Genomic DNA, 17421 nt, shown 5'->3' with positions numbered 1-17421 from the left:
TAGATAGATAAATGAAAGGGAGTTTATAAAGGTGTGTTGACTCGCATGATCACAAGGTAAGTCCCACAACAGGCCGTCTGCAGGCTGAGGAGCAACGAAACCAGTCCAAGTCCCAAAATCTCAAAAGTAGAGAAGCCAACAGTGCAGCCTTCCGTCTGTGCCAAAGGCCTGAGGGCCCCTGGCAATCCACTAGTGTAAGTCCATGAGTCCAAAAGCTGAAGAACTTGGAGTCCGATGTTCGGGGGCAGGAAGCACCCAGCATGGGAGAAAGATGGAAGCCAGAAGACTCAGCCAGTCTAGTCGTCCCATGTTCTTCTGCCTGCTTTTATCCTAGCTGCACTGATAGCTGATTACATGGTGCTCGCCTAGATTGAGTGTGGGTCTGTCTGTCCCAGTCCACTGACTCAAATGTTAATCTCCCTTGGCAACACCCTCACAGACACACCCAGGAACAATACTTTGCATGCTTCAGTCCAATCAAGTTGACTCCCAATATTAACCATCACAGGCTGAAAGCGAATTTTCTAAAAACTATCAAGAGCTTATAGATTGTCTACGAGGGTGAGAAAATAGTTTGGAAGTCACTTAGCCAAAAACAACACTCCAAATTACTCAACTGGCTTGTCATGTAGAAAAGTTGCCACTTGCCCTGCAGACACTTGGCTGTCGCCCTATCACCGCCAGAACACAGACGTGGCTATTTCTGGAAATAGAAGTAACCAAAGAGAATGGTGGATGGTGCATGGCACCTGCTTTCCTTCCTCACCAGCCACAGATTCATGGTTGCACAGATATGTTCAGTGTGTAGGGCCTGATACAGGTAAAATGCTTAGGACAGAGCTCAGTTTCTCTGTAAAATGGGAGTGATAAGAGTGTCTATCATTTTGGGTTGTTTTGAGCATTAAGTAAGGTGATATGTGCAAAATTCTTAGGATAATCCTTAACACATAGGAAGAACTGTATCAATGTTAGGTTTTTAATTTTTTAATTTTTTTGATCCTGTTTTTATTCTGGAGGAAATTCCTTGACAAGCCTACCTAGTTTAGATGCTGAGACCTTGAGACCTTGGGGGCAATGGAGAAGAGGGTAGAGAATGGCTCTCTTGCTAACCAACAGGATCAGCTACAGTCTCTCACAAGCTTTGAATCAATCATCCTAGATGGTTAGAACTTTCCCACCTAAGAGAGAAATGGGCCAGATACCTTTCACTAAGAGCTGGCCCATCCCAAGCTGGAGGTTGAAAAAGTGCAGCAATAGACTCCGCTGCTTCCGAATCTAAGAAGTTCACATGTATAAATCTCATCCTTCAAGCTGATCAAGAGTTCAACAGCCTCCTTTAGCATTGCCATTGTGAATAATATTTAATAATTGGTTCAGTTTTCCCAGCATTGCCTTTCAGGGAATTTTCCTGCATTGGTAGAATAATCAGATACAAGCTGGAGGGAAAGACGCCCTGTGGGAGCTGCTGCTAAGTCCCAGATTCTTCTTAGATGCTCAGAATTTGATGACTTTGGCGCTGGGCCACAGAAGTCATGAGCTTCTCCAGGCACAGCTTGTTTGGCCTGGTGATGTGAGAGGAAGGAAGCAAGGTGGAATCTCATCAGGTGTCCTTCCTGCTGTCAGCCTTTTAGAACACAGGTGACTCTGTGTTATCAGATGGGATTATTTTTAAAATGTGTTTTTTTGTTTTTGTTTTGAGACGGAGTCTCACACTGTAGCCAGGCTGGAGGGCAGTGGCATGATCTCGGCTCACTGCAACCTCTGCCTCCCAGGTTCCAGCGATTCTCCTGCCTCAGCCTCCTGAGTAGCTAGGACTACAGGCATGCGCCACCACGTCCAGCTAATTTTTGTATTTTTAGTAGAGACAAGGTTTCACCATGTTGGCCAGGATGGTCTCGATCTCCTGACTTTGTGATCCTCCCGCCTCGGCCTCCCAAAGTACTGGGATTATAGGCGTGAGCCACCACGCCAGGCCTGTTGTTTTCTAAGTGTCACTCATAACCATGGACATGTCAAATACTTTCACAGTAAAAGTAACAAAATAGACATTTCTGTAATAATTTATTACAGAATCATGAAAGAACCGTGCAAATGATTGTGGCAGATCAGTGGCTCACCTACTTTACTTGACAAGTGAAGATACTAAGTCCTTCTTCTGGGGTTGTGGAGGGTGTGTGTTGAGTTGTGAGCAGTAGTTTAGGAGTCAAGGTTTTCTCCTTCCATGTCTTTCTTCCCTATCAAAATGCCTAAGAATCCACAAACAGGTGTGGTGGAGATTGCTAACTGTTGCTTACTATCTGTTCTTTTCTTCTTTTTTTAAAAAAATAAACAGTATTTCCCCATCTGCCATTTTTAATCAGGGCATGACTTCACGGCTAGAGAACAGATCCCAGCTCTGCAGCTGGCTCTGGCCAATAGGATGTGAATGGACATGATTAATGCAATTGCCTAGTCACCTTAAAAACAGTCACTTGCTCTAAATTTTCGTTTTTTTATTATACTTTAAGTTCTAGGGTACATGTGCATAACGTGCAGGTTTGTTACATATGCATACATGTACCATGTTGGTATGCTGCACCCATTAACTCGTCATTTACATTAGGTATTTCTCCTAATGCTATCCCTCCTCCCTCCCCCCACCCCACAATAAGTTCCAGTGTGTGATGTTCCCCACCCTGTGTCCAAGTGTTCTCATTGTTCAATTCCCACCTATAAGTGAGAACATGAGGTGTTTGGTTTTCTGTCCTTGTGATAGTTTGCTCAGAATGATGGTTTCCAGCTTCATCCATGTCCCTACAAGGGACATGAACTCATCCTTTTTTATGGCTGCATAGTATTCCATGGTGTATATGTGCCACATTTTCTTGATCCAGTCTATCATTGATGGACTAAATTTTCATTTTTATCTCCTTTACTTTGCTGAAAAACAATGAAATTTCAGCAGCAGCCTTGGACTTAGAAAATGGAAGCCATAAGCAGAGGGTACCAAACTCTAGAGAAAGATATTTCTTTCTTCCTCTCTTCATCTGATATAGTTTCACCCAGAATCTCATTTCCATGATGGCTAGACCTGGTCTTTTTCTTCATTGCTTTATCCTCAATCCCAGACACATAGCAGAAACTCAGTCAGTATTTGCTCTCAGAGCTTTTGTCTCCATAATGCCCTCTTTGATCCTCACCTGTGTAGCTCAGTTTCTTTGTCCAGACTTGCCTTTGCTGGCCACTTTAGCCTCACTATTAAATAATTGACCTGCTGATTATTTGATCATCAGGATTAGTTGATCCTTTTCTAGGTGCAAGGTGCTGGTGATAGAGTATTGACAGAAACAGACATGGGCTACTGCCGTGGAGCAGATGGCCCACTCCCTGTGTATTCAAGGGGGAATCTCTACTTCAGCCTGAACTTGGTTAAAGTCATTTCCCCCATACCCCTTTCCAGCTGCCCATTGGGTTGTCTGGAAAACTCTGGTCTTTTAGGAGGACTGAGAATGAGATGGTTAAGACTGTCAGTGACACAAACATATGCCCCATGAGCACAAAGTACAATTTGGGGTGATATGAGGATGATGAAAGCCTCCCCAAACGGGAGATTGAGAGTTTTCCTTTAAAATGTTGTTTTTTTTTTTTAACCAAGTTACCATTTCTTTGATGTAAACAATACAGATAATAAAAAATAAAGATAAAATCATTGAAATCTATCAGTGCTATACTTTCTACTCATTGATAATCTTACCACCCAGGGGTAACCACTGATAACATCTTATGTATATATTGTACACTTTTCATATAAATCATATTTTTCATAGAAAAACCATCCTAAAATTCATATGGAACAAAAACAAAGAACTAAATAGCCAAAGCAATCCTGAGCAAAAAGAACAAAGCTGGAGGCATCACACTACCTCACTTCAAAATGTATTACAAGGCTATAGTAACCAAAACAACATGGTGGTATGGCTCACGCCTGTAATCCCATCACTTTGGGAGGCCGAGGTGGGTGGATCACGACGTCAAGAGATCGAGACCATCCTTGCCAACATGGTGAAACCCCGTCTCTACTAAACATAGAAAAATTAACTGGGTGTGGTGGCACAGGCCTGTAGTCCCAGCTACTTGGGAGGCTGAGGCAGGAGAATCACTTGAACCTGGGAGGCAGAGGTTGCAGTCAGCCAAGACGGCACCACTGCACTCCAGCCTGGTGACAGAGTGAGACTGTCTCGCAAAAACAAAAACAGAAACAAAAAACCAACACATAGACCAATAGAACAGAATAGATAACCCAGAAATGAATACACATATTTATAGCCAACTGATTTTCACCAAAAGCTCCAAGAACATACATTGGAGAAAGGACACCCTCTTCCATAAATGGTGCTGGGAAAATTGGACATTCATATGCAGAAAAATAAAACTGTACTTCCATCTCTCATCATATACAAAAAATCCACTCAAGATGCATTAATACTTAAACACAAAACCCTAAGCTATAAAACTACTAGAAGAAAACATAGGGAAAACACTTCAAGACATTGGTCTAGGCAAAGATTTTATGGCTAAGACCTCAAAAGCATAAGCAACAAAAGCAAAAATGGACAAATGGGACTATATTAGAATACAAAGCTTCAGCACAGAAAATAATCAACGGAGTAAAGAGACAACCTGTCAAATGGGAGAAAATATTTGCAAACTATTCATCTGATAAGGGACTAATATTCAGAATATACGAGGCACTCACAACTCAACAAAAAACAAACCAACCAACCCACAATTAATCCCATTTAAAAGTGGGTAAAGGACAGGAAGAGACATTTCTCAAAAGAATACATACAAATGGCCAATAGGTATTTGAAAAAATGTTCATCACTAATTATCAAAATGCAAATCAAAACCACAATGAGGTATTATCTTACCTCAGAATGGGTATTATTAAAAAGACAAACATTAACAAATGCTGATGAGGATGTGGAGAAAAGGAAACTCTTATACACTGTTGGTGGGAATGTAAATTAGTACAGTCACTATAGAAAACAGTATGGAGAGTTTTCAAAATGCTAAAAATGGAATTATCATATGACCCGGCAATCCCACGACTGCATATTTATCCAAAGGAAAATAAATCAGTATATCAAAAGACACTTGCACCCCTATGTTTATTGTAGTGCTTTTCACAATAGCAAAGATATGAATTAATGAATTATCCATTAATAAATGGATGAAGAAAATGTGGTGTATATACACAATGGAGTACTATTTGGTCATGGAAAAGAAAGAAATCATGTCACTTTCAGAACATGATGAAACTGGAGGTCATCATGCTAAGTGAGATAAGCCAGACACAGAAAGACAAATATTGTATATTCTCCCTCATATGTGGGAGCTTAAAAAGCTGATGTCATGGAGGTAGAGAGTAGAATGATACCAAAGGCTAAGGGTGTGTGTGTGTGTGTGTGTGTGTGTGTGTGTGTGTGTGGTGGAGGGGATGAAGAGAGGTTGCTGAATGGGTACAAACATACAGTTACATAGAAGGAATCAATTCTAATGTTTCATAACAGAGTAAGGTAGCTATAAGTAACAACAATGTATTGTATCTTTCAAAATAACTAGAAGAGAGAACTTGAAATGTTCCCAACACATAGAAATGATAAATACTCAAGGCAGTGGATACCCTAAAAACTCTGACTTGATAATTATGCATTCAATGCACATAACAAAATATCACATGTATCTCATAAATGTGTACAAATATTACGTATCAATAAATTTAAAAATTATATTTTTGTATCAACCACATACACACAAGCTAAGAAACATTTTTAAAAAGATTTTAGAATTTCTGACATCAGGCTGTATCTTAGAATCAGGCTGTATCTTAGAATCAATGTATTTACAAAGCAACACATGACAGTTTAAGTGGAAGCATCCTTTTTCTTAGTAATGAATAAATTAATGGTCTATCTTATACCTGATGACATCTTAGATCTAATGAAATAGGTATATTTTAGAGAAATGGGATCATATGTTTAGAGAAATGCTATCTCACCCTACAGTGACTAGCTTTATTCAAACTAATATGTTGTGAATATCTTTCTAAGTCAATAAATAGAGCTCTGCGTTGTTATTTTTCATTGGCAATGAATATTGTTGTGCGATAATATATTCATCCCCTAATTTGATACATGTATTTTATTTCCATTTTTTATAAAAACCATGGTTGGGATGGCTGTGCATGTGTGGGGGCAGGGATTATATGGAGACTGTACCTTCTACTCATTTTTTTGTGAAACTAAAACTACTCGAAAAAATAACATTTATTAAAAAGAAAAACAAGCCATTATAAACAATGCAAGTCCAACAAGTCACAAGTCACATGGCCAACCTCAGATTCAAGAGGTAGAGAAATAAACTTTACCTTGTGATTGGGAAACTACCAGTTAACATTGCAAAGGAATGTGTATACATAAGAACAGATGTGATATTGTTTGCTGTGTCCCCACCCAAATCTCATCTTGAATAATAGTTCCCATAATCCCCACATGTGGTAGGAGGAACCTGATGGAAGGTAACTGAATCATGGTGGTGGTTACCCTTATGCTGTTCTCATGATAGTGAGTGAGTTCTCACAAGATCTGATGGCTTCATAAGGGGCTTTTCCCTCTTTGCTCGGCACTTCTCCTTTTTGATGCCCTGTGAAGAAGGATGTGTTTGCTTCTCCTTCTGCCATGATTGTAAGTTTCCTGAAGCCTCTACAGCTATGCGGAACTGTGAGTCAGTTAAACCTCTTTCCTTTATAAATCTCCCAGTCTCGGGTAAGTCTTTCTCAGCAGCATGAGAACAGACTAATACAACATGGAATTTGTGGAAATTGTTTTTACAATCAACAACACTTGGGAAGATTTTAAACATGGAAGAGACATGATCAGATCTGCATTATAGAAACAGTACCCTGGTGATTCTATAGAGAATTAATGGGAAAGTAGCTTCACTGGACACAGAGAGGCTATGAAGAAGCTCTTTCCACAACCCTCCCAGGCAGTGGGAGTCCAAGGAAAATGTGTGAGTAAGAATCTGAAAGGTAACAGCCGGAGGGGTAGAAGGAAAGTCACTTATGAAAAGCGAGGGGAGGGGGAAGGTTCATAGATGATTGAAATGTCAGAAATTATAAAGAAAATCGTGGGCAGAAAGGTAGCCCTTGAAACTGGCAACAGGGGGGTTAATGACATCCTTTCTGGAATACTCTGAGTTGGGGGTGGTTGAGGAATTTAGAAGTTTAATGCATTAAAGGATTTCTAATGCTCTAAATCTACATAGAAAGACTCAAGAGGTGCAAGACTGCTTGTGGTTCCCCTCGACTGAGGAAGGTTAGTATTGCAAATCCTCACAGTGGCTGTGTGCTTTCACGTGCAGGTGACCAGAACAGGGTGGACAAACAGACTCCACTGCAGATGAGGGAACCTGATAAAAGAACACGTCTCACCCAGGGAGCCATTTTCGAATAAGAAATTCCCTGTTTTTAATCCTTGAGCAGTGAGTAGAAAGGTAATGAATAGGATCAGTGGTGATTACTCGGGGAAAGGTGTAGCCCTGCTCATCCTTCCACTCTCACCATCTCTCCCTCTTGCCGTCAGCCCCAGCTTCCTCCATGCCTGCTCTTCCACCACCCTCAGCACACACTGCTTTCTGGCTGGCATACTCTTGTCTGGCAGTAAAATTTAGTGGTTGAATGAGGCTCTGGGCTGAATTACGGAGCTTGAATTCTATTGCGACTCTTGTGAGTTGTGTGACCTAGGCCAATGTGCCTAACATCTCCAGTCCTCAGCTTTCCTAAGCATAAAATAGTAAGTGCCTAGCTTGCCATGAGGATTCAGTACATAGCTGCTATTAGTATTATTACTTTCTAAAGCCTGTACTGCCTTGTAGAGTTCCAATTTGAGAGACAACGAGTAAGAATGAGAACAGGGCCTTCATGGAGCTCCTGTTCTGGACGAGACTGTGAGGATTCCAGCTCCTTCTCCCTTTGGCTGTAAGCTTTTCTGTGCTTCACTTTTCTCATCTGTAAAACGGGAATTACAGCAGTAACTTCCTTTGTTGGGTTGCTGTGAGGGCTGAATAAGAATTAGTAAAAACTAGGCTTAGCTCCAAGGGGCAGGAAATCTGCAATCACAGTGAGTTAAATCTGATAGATGTTTACATCTCTTTCATGTAAAAGCCCAGAGGCTGGTTGTCTGGGGCCTGTAGGACAGCTCTGCTCTGTAAGATCCTCAGAATCCTGGCTGCCTTCCTTATCACTAAAAATCATCCTGTAATTTTCATGGTCCAAGATGGCTCTCCAGTCATCAAACTGATGCTCCAAGTAATGGAAGGGAGGAAAAAGCATGACAAAGAACCAAAGAGTAACTAACTTTGCACTGTCTTTTAAGGAAGTTTCCAGAAAGCAGCCATAGGACACCTGTAGTAACACCTCATTGACTAGAAATTAGTCATGTGACTTTATCACTCAGAGAAGAGGTAAGAAAATGAAAGTTTTATTCTGTCCAACCATGAACCACCTAAAAATGCTATTCCTTTAGATGAAGGTAAGAATGGGTGTTGGAGAGACAGCTACTTTGCTGAGACACATGTTTACCATTTAGTCCTTGGCACACAGTAAGTCTACAACCAATGTCCATTACCATCATCATTATCATCATTATCCATCTACACACACTTGCTCAAATGAAGACCACGTGTCTTCCTCAGAAGAAAGCGTCTCAGCTCTGAAGTTCTTGGGATTTCACTGTTTGGGTTCACAATTATTGTGTTTGAAAGGCTAGGTGTGTTCCCCAGGACATCCCTCCTAAGGCTTCTCCCAGGTGTTTAAAAATTATCTGAAGAAGATAGATAAAATTGTGTTATTTCTATAAATTAAGACATACACTCTTTAAAATGTTTTGGGATGGAAATATTTGTGGTCTTTTTTGTTTAAAATACAGTCTAGTCTCCTAATTGAATAGAAAGATCAGTACATAGTTTTAAAAAATACCCGATGGGAAGATATTTTACCTGAATAAATTATGTATGAATGAAAAAAAAGTTGGTAGAATGAAATGGAAAGCTGCATAAATAATAGAGTGTTTGAAAATTGGGTTTTCCTCTTAACTCAAGTAAGACATTCTGTTCATGAACTATCACCAAATTGGGAGTGTGCGTGTATGTTTTGAATCAGAAACTTCAAAGGGAATATGAAACTTCAGAGCCGGCCAGGTGCTGTGGCTCACGCCTGTAATCCCAGCACTTTGGGAGGCGGAGGTGGGTGGATCACGAGGTCAGGAAATCGAGACCATCCTGGCTAACACGGTGAAACCTCGTCTCTACTAAAAGTACAAAAAATTAGCCGGGCATGGTGGCAGGTACCTGTAGTCCCAGCTACTTGGGAGGCTGAGGCAGGAGAATGGCATGAACCCAGGAGGCGGAGCTTGCAGTGAGCCGAGATCGTGCCACTGCATCTAGCCTGGGCAACAGTGGAAGACTCCATCTCAAAAAAAAAAAAAAAGAAACTTCACAGCCAGGTAAAGGGTATTTTCCAAGTCCATTCTATTCAGCAGGTTCACAACTATGGTAAGCAAGAGGGGCTTCGGGAGCACAAAATCGAAGGAGACGTCTTTCTCAGGGTTGCACAAGTACCCTAAGCATCTCATTCATCTCTTGTCCCTGCCATTCAACATGTAGCTTATCAATAGATGATGTTTTAAAAGGCTATATCTTTGTTCCTTTTTAAAGAGGCAGTCTTGGCCTGGCACAGTGGCTCATGCCTGTAATCATAGCACTTTGGGAGGCCAAGGTGGGCAGATCACCTGAGGTCAGGAGTTCGAGACCAGCCTGACCAATATGGAGAAATCCCGTCTCTACTAAAAATACAAAATTAGCCGGGTGTGGTGGCACATGCCTGTAATCCCAGCTACTCGGGAGGCTGGGGCAGGAGAATCGCTTGAACCCAGGAGGTGGAGGTTGCAGTAAGCTGAGATCACACCACTGCACTCCAGCCTGGACAACAAAAGCAAAACTCTGAAAAAATAAAAAAAGAAAAAAAAAAACAGGCAGTTTTTAAGGATTTTTTATTGAAGAATTCCAAATGTGTAAAAGTTTTTTAAACACACTAATTTATATTTAAAGAAACCATAGAAAGTGACTGACTCATCAGAAATAATCTCAACAAATGGGAAAATTCAGTTAATACTATTGAAACACTACTAAGATGATTCCAGGAAACGTGGTTTATGCAATACAATAAAACGTCTTATATGCTGTAGGATAAGAAAACTGACTGCTTTTTGGTTTTTAAAGTGGTATAATAATTAATTGTATTTAATTCTATTCTTTCCATAAATTCATGACTAAATAAATATTAATATACCAAATAATAAATGAATATATCTTCTCTTTCAATGTTTCTTAAAGAGATTTTTATTTGTTTTGTTTTTTTCCGAGAGGTTTTTTATTCACAAGTGGAATAACAACCTATCCAAAGGGAACTGATGATCTATTGGTTCTTAGTGCTAACAATGAGTTTAGGATGGCAGCAACTGTTACATCTAAAATACACAACAGATAAAATTCTCAGAAGATCCATGCAAAAAGCTCTACTATGCAGATGACCACAGAAATGTAACATTTGACACTTTTACTGGCAACGTCAATGAGACTCCAGATGTTCCCAAACTCTGCTACTCAACTTGACCCTCATTTTTGCCTTTGTATTTTGCTTTTCCAATTTTGCTAATGACACAAACATGATTCAAATCCTTAAAGCATTAATTATAGTCAAGGACATATCCTACAACAAATTGGTCTGGAATTTCACATCCATCTCTGTCTGGTCTGTACCCAACAGTTCTGGTGCATATCCATCTGGCAATGTTGATCATCTTTGGATTATACTGCTTGGTCAAGGTTTGCATTGTTTTGTCAGGGGCAATTGTATCTTTTTCAGTCAAGACATTCTTCTCATTCTCATTGAGATTGAGGACAGTGAAAATAAAGTAATTTTTTAAAAAAGATATTCTTTCCAGTTAAAGTTGTAAAATCATCTTCCTAAATTACTTTTCTGTCCTGAATTGACTGGCCGTTACGGTAACTGTTTGGTCTGATAAAATCTGCAGTCATAGAATGGATATGTCCTTATTTCTGCTAAGTGCTTTGCTATTCAGCAAATCAGCAAAGAATTTATGGTCTCCTGGCATGTGCAGAAGGCTGCAATCTGATTGCCTCCTACCTCCTTCACAGAATTTCAAGAACAAGCCATTTTGTCCCATCTGTGATTAATCCATGAGGAATAAATATCTTTTCTAAATCCTCAAAATAATGATTAGATATAGAAAACCAGCTGGGCGTGGTGGCTCATGCCTGTGATCCTAGCACTGTGGGAGGCTGAGGTGGGAGGATCACCCAAGGTCAGGAGTTCAAAACCATCCTGGCCAACATGGTCAAACCCTGTCTCTACTAAAAATACAAAAATTAGCAGGGCATGATGGTGGGCACTTGTAATCCCAGCTACTCAGAAGGTTGAGGCAGGAGAATTGCTTGAACCCAGGAGGCGGAGGTTGCAAGGTGCCGAGATCATGTCACTACACTCCAGCCTGGGCGAGAGAGTGAGACCTGTCTTAAAAACTGGGAGTTCAAGGTCTAGGGTCAGGGATACCCCACAAGCAATAGACCCAGGAATCGGTATAGAGAGAAGAGAATGGAGCACTTGCACTGAGGGAGAACAAGGAGTGAGAGGCACCCTCAGCTTCCCGGGATTCCCAGTGTCCAGCTCCACTTCCTGTTAGCTCCTGCTCCATTTCTTGCCCTTGAGTACCTTGAACACTCCCTGTGTGGCAAATTAAAAATGGATACGAAGTGTTTGTGGCTCCTGTTATGAGCTGAACGTCTGTGGCTCCCACTCCCTGCCAACTTCATATATTGAAGCCTTGGCCCCCAATGTGGCTGTATTCGAAGACGGGGCCTCTAACAATGTAATTAAGGTTACAGGAGGTCATCAGGATGGGACCCTGTCCTGACAGCATTCGTGTCCTTATAAGAAGAGGTCCCAGAGAGCTTGCTGCCTCTCTCACCACACATGGACAATAAACACCCATGAACACACCACGTAACAAGCGCCCAGGTCAAGAAAGAACATTTGCACCACTGTAAAACCTCCCTCATACCCTTTCCAGTAGCTGACCCGCAAGGATAACCACATCCTGCTTTCTGACACCACAGAGTGGTTTTTTGCCTCTTTTGAACTTTGTGTGCCACAAAGTTTTATGTGTACCACATATTTTTGAACAATACTTATTTCAGGACCTGAATTAATTCAGAATTCTTCCCTCTATGGTCTCCAATGACATTTATTTAATCTATATAAATGGAACGACACTTCATAAACTTTTTTGTATTTGGCTTTTTCAGATCAACATTGTGATTGCAAGATTCATTCCTGCTGTGTGCTATAATTTTCTCATTCTTATTGCTACCCAGTATTTTGTTCTGTGAATATATCATAATTTGTTTCTTTATTTACTCTTAATAGGCATTTGGGTACTTTCCAGTTTGGGATTAATAAGAGTAACGCTGCTACATGCTTGTACACGCCTCTTGGCGAACCTGTGTGCACATTTCTCTTAGGTATGTTTAAGGAGTGGATGGCTGAGTCATAGGTTACACATGTGCTCAGCATTAGTAGTTGCTACCACCAAAAATTTCCACAGTGATTGTCACAACAGACACTCTCCCAAGGTATGAAACTTCTGGTCACTCCGCATCCTTGTCAACACTTGGTGTTTATTTTTTTTCCATTTTAGCCAGTCTGATGGGGGTGAGAAGATACTGTGTTGTGGTTTTAGATGTACTTTTTAAAAAAATTTGTGTGAGATGGCCCTTACCGTCAGTGGTACTACTACTACTTCATCTACATGGTACTGAAGGGACCAAGTTAATTTAAATTTCTTAAATAGCTCTCCATTACTTTTGTGATTGGGCTAAAACTCTGTAAACTTTTCTCCCACCATCACCCCCAGGTGCCATCTCTTCAGTCACACTGAGCATCTGCTGTTCTCATTCTTTTCCCAGATTTAGTCCTTCCTTTGTGCTGTTCTCTCTAAAATCCCATTTTCTGACACCAGGAAGCCTCTCCTGACCGTCCTGTCTTAGCTGCTGATAATGTGCCAAAATGGCCAATTTGCTTATTTATATCCATCCGTTCTTCAAGGGAAAAGGCAATTTATGTGGTTGTCATAAGATATGAATAGCAAATGTTTAATGAATGACAGTGAACAAATAAATGCATTAATATGGGATATTTGGAAATAGGAGCAAATGTAAAGACTTATCTAAGAGGGATTTTTAGTAATAATAATGATAATGATAAAATATTCTATGTCTTTTTTTGCTTAACTGGTTTAAGCAAATGGTTAGTGCTTTTTCTGTTCAATTCCAGTATTGAAAGAACTTTAAGAGATGCTCCAGGCTTATGCAAAGTTCACTTCCTTTAATCCTAACACTTAGTGGGACACGAAGAAACTGATTAAAGCAGGTGACTCATTACTGGTCTCAACGAGAATCTTTTTTGAACCCTGTCCTGACAGCCTGGTGGGCAGAGAGGTTTGATGTCCTTTTCACCATCTTTAGGCTCAAACATGTTCAATACAAGTTCGATTGCTTGGTATTTCCCTCTAGATTTCCTCCACAGGGAAGCTCTTATAATCCAAGAATCATCTATAGAGCAGTAAGTCACCAGTGGGACATCTGATTCATCTTTAAATGTCAGAACACTGTGACTCTTATTGAACAATAGTATTTGGTTGGCTCCAGACCCAAGAGTACTGATGAATGAATCTGTTGGCCAGACTTAAGAAGCAACATTCTGAAGCGGTTACCAATGTATGCCACTGATAGCAGATTAAAACAGGAAGAGGAAATCTTGAATTTGTAACACCGATGGGGCTACCAGCTTGATTGCTCCAACTTTAGTCAGGATTGGTTGAGACAAAAATCACTGGCTAGTGAAACTCATTTTTTAAGTTGTTTTAAAACCACAATGGTCTTTAAACATTCTTTTCTTACTCTAAAATGTAAAAAAAAAAAAAAAATAGAGAATTCAACATATAACCCTATGAAAGCTCGTTTGTTCTGTGGGAGACAACCCACCCCCACTACATCCATCTAATTACTATGAGCACCACAAGAGGAGGGAGCAGGTCTTCTCCATTTCCATGCTCTCCCAGTGCCGGGGCCAGAGCCTGGACTTAACAGATGTCCAATCCCTGCTTGTTGAGTGAATTGGCATTTATGCCCATGTGTTGGCTGGCTGACTGATTTTGTTTTTGCCAAGTAGCAACTTTGAAGCACAACTCAGTGCTTTTTCTACATTCTAAAGGAATTAATTGCTTAGCATCCCAAGTAGATTTTACTGATAGGTTTTTAGGGAAAAGAGAGAAAAAAGTTTACAGTGCATGCAGCATTTCATTTCCCAAATATCCACCAAACATGGACTCTCTCTCTCTCTTTCTTAGCTTTACACACTGAATTCCCTCTGTTTGAAAGCATAGCCTCCCTCTTAGGAATCTATGTTTTCTAAGAAGTAAAATAAATATCCATGAAAGACAATTTTTGGTGGTACTTTTAATGATTTTAGATAATTCCCAGAAACAACATAATAACGAGTCTTGGGTGAAGAAAACTATTCCCTTTAATTTTTTTTTCTCCTTTCATTATGTCTCATTTTTTCCCCCATGCTCTTCATCTTTCTTTTCTTTTCTTTTTTTCTTTTCTTCCATCTTTTTTTCTTCATTGCCTCTCTCCCTTCCTCTCTCTTTCTTTCTTTCTTCAAAGAGGGAGCAGGACTCAGTCTCAGAGACTAGATGAGGCAGCAGTTTCCAGCTAGACTTTAAGAACTGAAATTTCTTCACAGAGTATTTATTTTTATAATTATTTTCTGATATATAAAATTATACCAGCTTTTAATTTAACATTAAAATAAAATAAAATAAAAAACAAAATAAACCCTCCTTTTAAAAAAATTTAAGGCTGGGTATTGCGGCTCACACCTATAATCTCAACACTTTGGGAGGCCAAAGCAAGTGGATCACTTGAGCCCGGGAGTTCCAGACCAGTCTAGGAAACCTAGTGAGACCCCCATCTTTACTAAAAATCGAAAAATTAGCTGGGTGTGGTGCTGCTCACCTGTAGTCCAGCTACTAGGGAGGCTGAGGTGGGATGATCACTTGAGCCTGGGAGGTCAAGGCTGCAGTGAGCTAAGATCATGCCACTGCACTCCAGTCTGGGCAACAAAGTGAGACCCTGTTTCAAAAACATAAATAAAACAAAATAAACAAGTTTAAAATTGAGTCAATTTAAAGAAAAATAGTAACTGCTAATTGATGACTTTAGAAAAGGAGAAAATGGTAAGATTGGGAGTTCGGAAAAACGACATAAGATCAAGTTGGATTTCTTGTTATTGTTGCTAAAACAAAGTCTGATATTATGTGATGATTAATTTATATGTCAACTTGACCAGGCCACATTATATCTTGATACTTGGTCAAACATTATTGGAGACGTTTCTGTGAAGGTATTTTGTTACATGAAATTAGTATTTAAATCAGAGTGAAGGGAAAACTTTCTCTAACTGTGTTTTTTCCTCTACTCTCAATCCACAATTATCAGAACAGGAGAAGACTTCTGTGATCAAGTATGGGGGGTTTTCCCCATGCACCAAGCAGTGAACACTAGCTGGGCGTCCTCCAGTTCAATTCTGACACTGTTTACCTACTATCTATCTACCTGGAGACAATATCAGATTCCACAAGTTGGGGTCTCAGTCCCCAAGACTGCTCCCCATATCCCCAGACACCAGGTGCAAGTCTGTACCTCCAGAACTTCAAGTTAGGGTTCCCATGACTCCCTCTTTTGGTGGGATTAATTTGCTGGAGCAGCTCACAGAACTCAGGGAAACATGTTTAGTGATATATTATAAAGGATATTGCAAAGGATACAAAGAGATGAACAGGGTGAGTTATGGCGGAAGGGGCATGGAGCTTCCATTCCCTCCCTGGGTGCACCACCTTCCAGGAACCTCCACAGGGTCAGTTATTCAGAAGCTCACTGAATCTAGCCCTCTCGGGTTTTTACAGAAGCTCCATGACATCAGGATTCCTTTCCCCAAGGTATAGGGTGGGCCCCTCTTGTAGGAGAGTCTTAAGACCCACAGTCAGAAATGTAAGGGAAAATTAGAGTGAAGGGAGGGCAGGAGATCAGAGCCCTGCCCGTGAAGCCTAACCCACCCAACATTATAACAAAATGCCATACAGGGGCTTTGAGAGTTATGAGCCAGGAACTGTGGACGAATCTAATATATATCATAACACCACAGTCAGATTTTCAATAAAGCTGATTACCCACCACAATATGGCAGGCCTCATCCAATCAATTGAAGGCCTTAAAGAAAAGACTGGGGTCCCCTGAGGGAGAGGAAATTCTGCCAGCAGAGGGCCTTTGGACTGGAACCTCAACTCTTCCCTGGGATTCCAGCCGGCCGGGCTACCATGAAAAGTTTGGACCAGCCAAACCTCTACAGTCATGTGAGCCAATTCCTTAAAATCAATCTCTCTTTCTCTCTCTCTCTCCTCACAGCCTGTTGGTTCTGTTTCCTTGGAGAACCATGACTAACTCATAGTGTTACCTGCATTTTAAAGATGAGGCTCAAAAGCTAAGAGAGATCCCCTAAACCATTGTACTAGTAAGTGGCAGGGCAAAGACTCACCGTGGTTCCAAGTCCACCCACTGTACAATGTGACCTTTACAATTACTGAAACTGTTACCATTTTCAAACTTCAGTGATGGCCCAAATAAAGGGATCCCTAATGACAGCAGATTGGATGAAAACAGGTAAATAGGATGCAAAACTATTTGGCCCAAGAAAGGCTCCACTTAGATATCCCTTTCTTCAGAAAGTCCCTGAGCGCACGCACGTGCACACAGACACACGCACATTCACACCCCAAGCACACTTTCACAGAGCTCAGATGCAGGGCTACTCACTCGTTTTTACTCTCAAATCCCTGTTCTCTGACAATACCACTGCAACAACCAGTTAGTCAGCCAAGTGGAGTTTAGTGCCACCCGTCAGAGCCTTAGTAGACTCCCAGAGCAAAGAGGACAAAGTCAAGGTGTTTAGATGTTCATGGGGCTTCAGGGTTTGTTTTAAGGTGGGTCTTTCAAAACAGGCTTGATTAGAATTGGGTAAGGATCATTATACAGTTCTTCAGGACTGGAAGACACAGCAAGTTAAGGACTCTGATATGATTTGGCTCTGTGTCCCCACTCAAATCTCATCTGGAATTTAATTCCCAGGTGTCGACGGAGGCACCTGATGGGAGGTGATTTGATCATGGGGGTAGTTTTCCC

Source organism: Hylobates moloch, unplaced genomic scaffold (assembly GCF_009828535.3).
Source record: "Hylobates moloch isolate HMO894 unplaced genomic scaffold, HMol_V3 SCAFFOLD_17, whole genome shotgun sequence".
Lineage (NCBI taxonomy): Eukaryota > Metazoa > Chordata > Mammalia > Primates > Hylobatidae > Hylobates > Hylobates moloch.
This window is presented reverse-complemented; position numbering follows the sequence as displayed.